This window comes from Halichoerus grypus, chromosome 1 (assembly GCF_964656455.1).
Source record: "Halichoerus grypus chromosome 1, mHalGry1.hap1.1, whole genome shotgun sequence".
Taxonomy (NCBI): domain Eukaryota; kingdom Metazoa; phylum Chordata; class Mammalia; order Carnivora; family Phocidae; genus Halichoerus; species Halichoerus grypus.
The window spans coordinates 51893518-51903939 of NC_135712.1; positions in this window are offsets into that span (position 1 = coordinate 51893518).

Genomic DNA, 10422 nt, shown 5'->3' on the forward strand with positions numbered 1-10422 from the left:
TGAATAGTCTTGTGTACACTCTACTTCATAATTTTTACCAGTGTATATTTGGAATATATTCCTAGAAGTGGGATTGCTGAGTCAAATGGTACCCTTCCACAGAGTAGTATCAAATTTTTTATTCCCCCAGCAATGCATGAGTCATGTTTTTCTACAACCAAGGGGTGTGATATGCGAGAAATATATCTTAATTTAGTTTTAATGTGAATTCTCTTATTTCAAGAAACATTGAGTATCTTTTGTCAAATTTCTTTTTTCTATGAACAAGTATTCACTTTTGGGGCAGAGGGCGTGGACAGGTGGGCATGGGAAGTCTGTGCTTTTCTTGGCCCAGCAGGCTACTTGAGAGGGAAGAAGCAAGAGAAGTGGGTGGCCCCCATGCAGGCTAGACCATGCCTTATGGGCTTGTAGGTGACAGAGAACTTTCTCTGGTGGTGGCCAATCATCTCAGGCTTGATTTTCACCTAATTGAGGCTCTTGCTCTTGCAGGTGACCACTATTTGCTCACCAACTCCGGCAGGATGATTATAACAGGCAGGTGTGTCTTCACCGCCTCAGGCTTCTCCATGGGCCACGCCTCCTACTTATTTTTGAGCAAGCGCATCAGCATGATGTGCTGCTTCCCCCACCCCCCACCCTCGTCCCACCAGCCCAGGTATAGCCGGTGCCCCTCCTGGCGTCCACAGTTCTCATTTCCTCATAGGACTTCTCCAGCAGCTGGTCAAGGTCCATGTCAAGGTAGGTGAATTGTTGGATGGTCTGTTTCTTCTGCTGTACTTTGGCTCATTTTATTCTTGGGTTGTTGGCTTTTTCTCGATTTTAGACACTCTTATATTTTAGGGATATTGTATTAGTCAAGATTCTCTAGAGAAACAAAACCAGTTGGGTATAGATATATATAGAGAGAAAGACTTATTTTAAGAAATTGGCTCATGTGATTGTGAGGGTTTGCAAGTCCATGAATTTCCATCCTGCTCCATAGATTTCAGAAGAGTTGATGTTGCAGTCTTCAGGCCACAGTTTGTAGGCTGGAAACAGACAAGGTTCCTATGCTGCAGTCCTGAGGCAGAATTGCTTCCTTAAGAAACCTGTCTTTGCTCTTAAGGCCTTCAGCTGATTGTATGAGGCCACCCACATTGGAGATTAATTGCTTTATTCAGTCTACTGATTTAAATGTTAATCACACCTAAAAAATACCTTCACAGCAACCTCCAGAGGGCTGTTTGACAAGTCAACAACTGGACACCATAACCTAGCCAAACTGACTTATAAAATTAACCATAACAAATACTAAGGATATTTTCCCTAAGTTGTCAACTATATTTTGACATTGTCTAGGCCAAATCTGATACATAGTAAGTACTCAAATATTGGTTGTGTTAAACTGACATTTACAGAAATTAGCAATTTGAGAGTCTAATTTGCCCACAGAGAATTACTAAATTTTAATTAAAGTCTTTGCTCTTCAAGTAGAACATCAGTAATTTGTTTATGTGAAGATTATTAATACTTTCCATTCATTTTTTAATCATAAGGCTGAAGTTAAATGAAAACTTTTTATATGCTCAGAGAAACATAGGGTTTCTTTAAGAAAACATGGCACAAGATATCTCCACAAGAGGAAATCTCCTTTTAATTCTTAAATCTACACATACGTGGTTCTTCTATGGTGAATGAAAACATTTGGAAATCCGAAAAAGAATTCCCACAAAATAGTCCATATATGTGAATTTTATCTCCCCAGAAACACACCAAGCCCTTTCTTCCCCTGGGAATTTTTTTTTTTTTCCCTAGGCTGACATACAAGTAGTCTCCACCAGCATCTTAAATACCCTGCCTCTTGGCCTCAGTGATCAGTTCTGATCAAGACAATGATCTATGTCCTCTCCTGGGACTTCTCAACTTGGGGAGAGGGAGAACCAGTTCAGTCCCTCTCTACTGTGGGTGATGTAATCTTCTGAATCCATGCCTTCTAATGTGTTTTGAAGAAGCCAGTCAGCTGTATAAACATGAATAATGGCTACAAAGGAAGAAACAGATCCACTAGGTGGAGCGAGCCCTTTAGCTGTATTCCAAGCCCTGGTTCAACCTGTTCCCAAGGTAGCCAGCCCTCCACCTGTACTTGATTCAAGCTCCCCTTTGGATAAGTTGGTATGGGTTTGGTTTCTGTCACCTGCAACCCAGAGAATCCTAACATACACAGGTGCTCCGAAGTTTTGCACATCATTTTAGGGGATTCATGGTCTTCTTAAAGAAGGCCATCTTTGGGCCCTTATCCTCAAATATGAACCTCTGTTCAAAGCTATCCTTCAATTCTGCCAACATTAGTCTCTCTATGCAATTTATCCAGGAAAACACTAATGAGCAAACTCTTTCCCCTGGTGGCTTTCATGCACTCGATCACATTCAGCTCTTATTACCACAGTTCAGTCAAGGAGACTTCCTTGTTTTGTATCTAAAGACATGGAAGCTAGCAAGGTTAAATAACATTTTCTAAAGTGGTACAGCTAGCTAAACTAAACCTAGTATTTTTGTTTCAAATCTGGAGTCCTTTCCCCATACTAAAATTGCTGCTAGGTAGTATTTACTACTGGTTGGTTGTTATTGTTTTAAGTTATGACTTTGAAATTTGCCTTTAAATATGATTTAATTGAAACAGGAAAGTGTGTGCTCTTGCCAATATAATAATAATGGAACTATGTATAAAATGTGCTTATAAAAGGAAGTTTTAGATTGCTTATTTGCGTATCACCTCACCCCATTTTTAAATAAGCAGCGGTGACTAGCAGAATTCTAAAGCACGCTGAATCCAGGGGAGCCTGGGTGGTTCAGTCGTTAGCATCTGCCTTTGGCTCAGGTCATGATCCCAGGGCCTGGGATCGAGCCCCACCTCCAGCTCCATGCTCCACAGGAAGCCTGCTTCTCCCTCTCCCACTCCCCCTGCTTTTGTTCCCTCTCTCGCTGTGTCTCTCTCTGTCAAATAAATAAATAAAATCTTTAAAAAAAAAAAGTCACGCTGAATTCAGAAAAATCCTTAGGAGAAAGGAGCTATAGTAATAAAAGTGTCATTATAAATAATTAGAAATGTCTGTCACACATCCCCCTTCAAAAGTTGGTATCAAATTACTGACAAGTAACCCACCTAGATTAATCTTCCCACTTTGATTTCATTGCTACAAGAATCTAGTTATCCTGGTGGAGAGTGAAACCCACAGAAGATGACCATGAGAACAAAGCCCAGGACGTGTGGGATGGCTTGGATTTTTTTTTTTTTCCCCTCAATACAAGCACATGAATCGGCCTTGCAAGTTTGCATTTTAGAAATAATTGAGACAGCAGGGGAAATCATGCCCCACATGATCTCAAGTGGAACAGGCTGCTCTCAGAGCGTTGCTCAGGCCAGGCGGGGCAATGAATCCACAGCAGAGCTCAACAAGCCTGCACTAGGCGCCTGCACGCCTTCGCTCCCATCCCCAACCCCTCTCTGGTGAAAGAAGAGATTTTCCTCTTGATCAGGCAATGTCCACAGAGGGCAAATCAGAACATTTAAAAAGGACCGAGTAACTACAACAGGAGGATGTTGGCTTAGCGGTGGCCGTGCCATAAGTACTGTCCTAGATTTTTGTCCTCTGAGACGCGACCGCACAGGCCCTACCTTCGCTGGGTTTACAGAAAGGCTTCTGTGCTCCTTTGTGACTGGAATACATGCACTTACTGTTCTCTGTGGGGTTTTCAGGTTGTTCAGAAGCTCTGTGATTTACACGCCCCCCTGGGGGCACTGGATCCGGTTAACTCCCAATTCCCTTACTCCAGGAATGAATATTTTTTCTTTGCTAACAGAATATTTCCCAGCTTAAAATAAGCTCCTCTCAAGTAGAATGCATTGTGGTGTGACATCCTTCCAGCTAACTTTGACTCCCCTGCTTCTCTCAGACTTCTGAGCAGCTGGCGGGCAGAGCAGCCAGGCAGGAGGCCCATCTTCCTTTGTCATCCCTCACGGAGCCTAATCAGGTGATCAGGTGCTTTGACCCCAGGAGGGGCCCAGAAAATGTTCTTGGCTGTCAGGCCGCCTGTGGTCCCCCAGAAGCTGGGCCCAGAGCCTTACTTCTCCTTCCCAGGGAGGCTCCATTCTTCCATCCCCACCACCAAACCTAAAGGTTTAGAAACCAGACAGCTGGGTGTGTGTCCGCAACCCCTTGCCGGATGTTTCTTTGAAGTTGTGACGGGGCACTGGGTTCAGAGTAAGCGTTTCTAACAGAAGGTGGGTCAAGAAGATAGACTGGGCAAATCTACGTGTTAAAGAGCATTAGAGAGTTGAATATTATGTGCTAAGGCATTTTCCCTTCATGAATTCACTGACTGCGTGCCGGTAAAGAATCGATGATTATTGTCTCCACTGCACAGTTGAGAGAATTGTGGCTTGACTGACTCAGTCCCATACAAAAAGACGGTTAAGGACTATAGCATACTGTAAAACTCATGCCCTTCCTCCAAGACCGCTCTGCCTCTGGAGAAGGACCAGTACCGGACTCACATCAGTGTTCACTTCAAATCTCACAGCCAACATCTGGGTGGGAAATAGAGGGAGAGAGGATTGTGGAAGAAGATAAAAAGCAATACAGGAGCTTAAAACTCAAGAGTGGCTGGAAATTGGCTGGAAGAAAACTTGCAAAACACATTTAGGGAATATAACTGGCTTTAGAGATAAAACACCAAAAGTGGGTCATTTTAGTAGGTTAACTAACTGGAATTTAAATAAAAACTTGGAGAAAGAAAAAAAAAACCTGGGGCATTTTAGGGGTGCAATTATTAATGAATGGACTTTTCAGGGCTATGTAGGCATGCAAAGTTGCTGGAAATGTGGTCGTTAAGGATGTGTCTGCTCTTGTATCCATTCAGGACCATATTCTGAACTGGCTGGCAGCGCGGGTTCACACAATCTGTTTGGGTCTCTCACTCCTTCAGAGAAACGGTCAGCTGATGTGGGCAATCAAGCATCACTATCTGCTAACAGCACATTCGGGGAACACTTGTGTGGCAGTCAACGGCCGCGGCTGCTCAGGGAGAGATAACAGGTTTCCATCAATCACTCTGGGCAGGAAGGAATGTCTGGGGCTACAACGCACTTACTCCGCTGTGGCATCCTCTCGTCTGGAGTAGGGTCTCCCACAGGGGAGGGAACGGCAAAAGGCATTGCCGCTTATCGATCCCCTCCCCCGTCCTACTTACTTTACATTCCGTCCTTGTAACAATCCTGAGGTCGATGCTACTGCCCCATTTTACAGAGGAAGAAGTGGAGATTCGGGAAGGTTAAGGAAGTTAGCCAAACTCTTGCGGTTGTCAGGAAGTTGTCGGCTCTCTGCATTAGCCCACAGCCGCCTCATAATGCATAGTTGTTAACACCTAGACACCTAGATTATGTGTTGCCACGGAGCCCGCCAGGACTAGCAGCGGCGGGGGAGGGGCGTTAAGGACAGCAGCAGTTTTTATGAGATTTCCGTGCACTAGGCATTTTTTCACGATGCGCTCATTTAACAGTCAAAACAACCAAATGAGGTAAAGATTTTTTATGACTCAAGACACGAAGAATTTGTCTTGCCTCCCCTGAGGGCTGGAGTGCGTGAGCGTATGTGTTGGGAAGGGGGAGGGATACGGAAGACTTGGGCAGCTGTTGGCAGCAATGGAATGGATCTGATGAGCTCTAGGCTCCATCCTTGAAAACTAAACAACAGGAGAGTTTGTAACCAGAATCTGAGGTGTCAGTGAATCCATGGAGCTTTTCCAACTTGACTGTCATGTGTTACATGAGACGTTGATAGTTGGGTCTGTACATATCATGGTCTTATTTTTTCCTATATCCTGGGTTACATGCATTAACCTGAGATTCTTGATGCTACAGATTATTTCTTGTTCTTAGTCCTATGTATATACTTTAAAATACGTGTATTTGTGAGAGCCGTTTTCTAAATAGTACTCACTAAGCACATTCCTACAAGCATTTGTATTGACAAGTACAGATTAGAAAACCCAGGGAATCACGTGAAGCTGTTACCTAGTTTTGGAGAGGACAGTTTCCCAGTGATGGAGATTTTTCCTACTGCCGTTCCTATCACAGTCCAGCTCACCCCTCCTAGTAGCAGTCTTGGATCTTTCATGCAGTCAGGGTCCTGGTTTTCTTTCCCTTCCAGGTGTGTAACACTGAGTGGGCATTACTCTTTAGGTCACTTGTGTTTTTCTCAGCTAATAGAGCATAAGATTCACATTCAGTTATGTCAATTGTTACCAGTTTATAACTTCACCACAGGTCATGTACTAAACGTACACATATCTTTCACTTCTGCCCTAATTCTAGCAGCTGCCTTCTGCTCAGGGGTGGGAACTTTCCAGAAGGGAAAGAGTCAGTACTCCTCTGAGACTCATCCACAAAATCGATTTTTACTTCCGTTCTTGACTTGCCCTCAAAACACAGATGCTGTGCTTAAAAGACTAATTGATCATTTTATTTCAATTGCACAGAAATGATGTTGAAAAGTGAGCAGACCTTAGACCATTAGAGCTCAATACTTGGCAAAAGCAATCTGCTTATCAATTAAAATGAGAAACTCAAATCCCTACTGTTTCCAATTGTCATAGTAATGAAAAAATGTCCCCCTAAATGGTACAGTACTACCAAATTCTTATGAAACAATATCTAATGCAATGTTTATAATATTAGCATTGTCGATTATAGTAGAAATCTGGCTCCAAAAGCTAATAATATATATGTATTTTCCTTCACAGTCCATAAGTTAAATGTGCCATTCTTTATATGCTATAGATCTAATTCCCCTTTCTACCACATACTTTATATGAAATCATTTGCTATTATCATTTGTATAATTTAATAACTTTCTTCTCATACTGTTCTTTATATTTTACAAGTGGAATGGCACTTGGGTCATTAGCAGTGAAAGAAAACCAGGAAATCCAAACTACTTAGGGAAAACAAAGGAAAGAAAACAATGGTCATGATTAAATTATCACATCTCTTCTGTATTTAATTACTATTTCCAATCGACATTTACTCGGTTCCAATTATGTGCTTTGCACTGTACTTGGCATTATAGTTGAATCAAAGGAAATTAAGACAAAGAACTGGCCCACATTTAGAAACAGATGTGAAAACTGACCATAATAAAAGGCCAACAGAATCAATAATCCACTTGCAGGGTGTGGTTGGAATGCAGAAGAAGGAATTCTTTTTGACTAAAGGATATGGACACGAATCACGGGGAAATAAATGGTCAAGAAATGAAAAGAACTTCAGTACAGAGAAAAAGAGAGGTTGGAGCCCCAAGCGAAGGGAAGGACATCAGAAAATGCACCTGGGGGTAGAAATGCAGTTGTATTCGGGGAAACTGGGGGGGGGGGGTTATAGGTCATTGGACCAGGTGGCCTTGGGAAATAAATTGAGATGAATCTGGAGAGTAAGGTTTGGCAGATTTTGAATGGTCTTAGACACCGTGGTAGATTGTAAAAGCAGTCATGAATTCTCTTCCCTTTATGTACACCACCCTTTTCTTTAAAAAAAAAAAAAAAAGACTACTTTTTGAAGCATTTAGATTTAAAAAAAAATTGTGCAAAAGGAACAGATTCCCATATACTCCTTTTCCCCTCACTCCCTACGCTCACACACATATGATTTCTCCTAATTAACATTGTCATTAGTGTGGTATGTGTATTAGGACAGGACCTGAAATCATTATTACCTGAAATCCATAGTTCAAATTAGGGTTCCCTCTATTGTATATTCTATGGTTTTTAACAAATGTGTATCCTTTGTCCACCATTTGTGTCCTACAGAATGGTTTCACTGCCCTAAAAACGTTGTGTTCCACTCATTCCTCCTCCTTTCTTGCAAACTTCTGGTATTTATTGATCTTTTACTGTCTCTAGTTTCACCTTTTCAAGAATATCCTATATTAAAACCACACAGTATATAGCCTCTTCAGACTGGCTTCTTTCACTTAGTAATACTCATTTACATTTCCTCCATGTATTTTCATGGTTTTGATAGTTCATTCCTTTTTCATCACTGAAGAACACTCCACTCTATGGATATACCACGTTTTGTGTATCTACCTATTAAAGGACAGCTTAGTTGCTTCCAATTTTTTTTTTTATAATCATGATAAAGCTGCTATAAATCATGCACATCCCTTTTTAGTGTGACTTTGCACCTCCTCCCAGCAAGACATTGTCTATTTCTCTACCCCTTGAAGCCAGGCTTGATCATTGACTGGTTGTGGATTATGGCCATTGGGAAGCATGACAACACAAATTGGGACTTGAGTACTTGCTGATCTTGGAACCTTGCAAAGGCCATGTGAGGAAGCCTAGACTAATCTATAAGATGAGACATGAAGGTCAATTGTCCCTGGTAGTCCTGGCTGACAGCCAGTGAAGCCATCATCCTAAGCCATTCAGCCACAAACTTATTTGCCATCTGATTTCAAACATAGGAGAGGTCAAACCAGGGAAGCCACTCAGCTGACTCAGTCTGTCAACTAAATAGATGGTTGTATTTTAAATCACTAGGTTTTGGGGTGGTCTGTTATCTGTTATCAATGACCTCCTAAATATGAACTAGTCTGTTTTATGATAAATGAGAAGTTAGAGACTACAAACAATGAGATTATTTAGAAAGTGATTGCCTTTAGTCTACAGGAGAGATTCTGAGGATCAAAACTTTGGATGATCATCAGAAAAAAATGGTGTTAAGGAGACTGTAGCAGAGAAGATTATGGAAAAGAACATTTATCTATTTATTCATAGAGTTTAAAATAATTCATAAATCTACAAACATCAATGTACTACATAAATATTGGTTTCATTTATTCAAGAAGAAACCTAGAACTATAAGAACATTTCCATGGGACTTCTTTAATCATACTGATCAATTTTTTTGCATACACATAGCTGCTTTGTATTAGAGGATTTCTGCCTCTCTGGAAGTAAACACTTCAAGGCAAGTGCAAGTTATTATCTAAAAGCACAGACACAAGAAAACTTGAAATGCCTATTATGTGTTATCCCAGAGGCCAACTTTAGGACAAAATCAGAAGATCAGTAACTTAGTAGTATAGAGAGGTTTGTAATTAGAAAATTAACAGACACTTTGGGCGGGGACAGATTTATGAAGGCAGACTCAGCCACAGGATGAGGGAGACTAATGAGGCAGGTGGAGCATGGCAGCACAAGAGCATAGTGCAAGGTAGCAAATGACGACTGGTGTTTTCGAAAGGTAGCTTTTGAAATGTCAAGAAAGTCCGGGAAGGACAAATGTGTCCTGGCAAGTAGACTGAACCTGATCATAGAGAACCTTGTAGACATTTAACAGGCAGGTAAATAGACTTGTATGTTGATAAGGTAACCTAGTTAATGAAAGTCCAGCCATTGGGTCACTGGATCAGATATTGGGTCTGAGAATACTTTAATCCTAAATCTCCTCCTACCTGGAATGTCCTTCCTTCATGTATGCACATGGGCACTCTGCTTCAGTTAAGTAGCCACTCAAATATCCCCTATCCCAGAGACCTTCTTTAACTTTAGATTCTAAAAGATTCCCTCCTCCCCACAGACACACCCCTTATCCCATATCCTGCTCTGTTTTCCTTCACAATTAGCACTTCTCTTATTCTATATAATTTCCTGTCACATTGACCCATAAAAATGCAAGATTCGTGAAAGTAAGGGCATGATTCTTAGTGTATTCTCAGGGCCCAGTACAGTAGTTGGCCTTAGGCACTCAAAAAATATTTTTGAATTACTGAGCAAATAAAAAATTAAGTTGTGTCCAAGCATGGCGGGGTATGGAGCTCTGTCCTGCCTTAGGAGTGGCTCAGGTCCTGGGGTTCCTGAAAGCCTATGACAAACTAAGGCAAGCAGAATCAGGGGCTGTTATGACTGTTGACAAGTAATAATAATCAAATTCTACTCACCTTTATACTGTTGATAGTAAGACACATGTAAGATGGGTATGTGGAGGGGGACATCTCTGAAGTGATAAAATGCCATACTACCAATTTCATCATAATTCTTAGTTATTATTCACCAGAGGTTGAAGATGATGAGAAAATTCCAACTGAAATCCACTATCCAATTGTAGCAGAGATTGCCATTGTCCTATGAAACATCGTTCTTCTTGTCCTCCTTAGTGACAAATCCCTGAGTTTTCCCTTGGGTTCATTGACTCTCAGAATGAAAGATTATATTCTCCAGATTTCCCAATAGCCCTTATAGTGAGATGTGATAACATGCTAAGTTCTGAGCAGTGAAACATAGGTGGAAGTGTTGGAGACTTCAGAGAATGTTGCTTAAAAAGATCTGAGTTGGGAAGCACTCATTTTTTTTTTTAATTAAATTCAACTTATTAACATATAA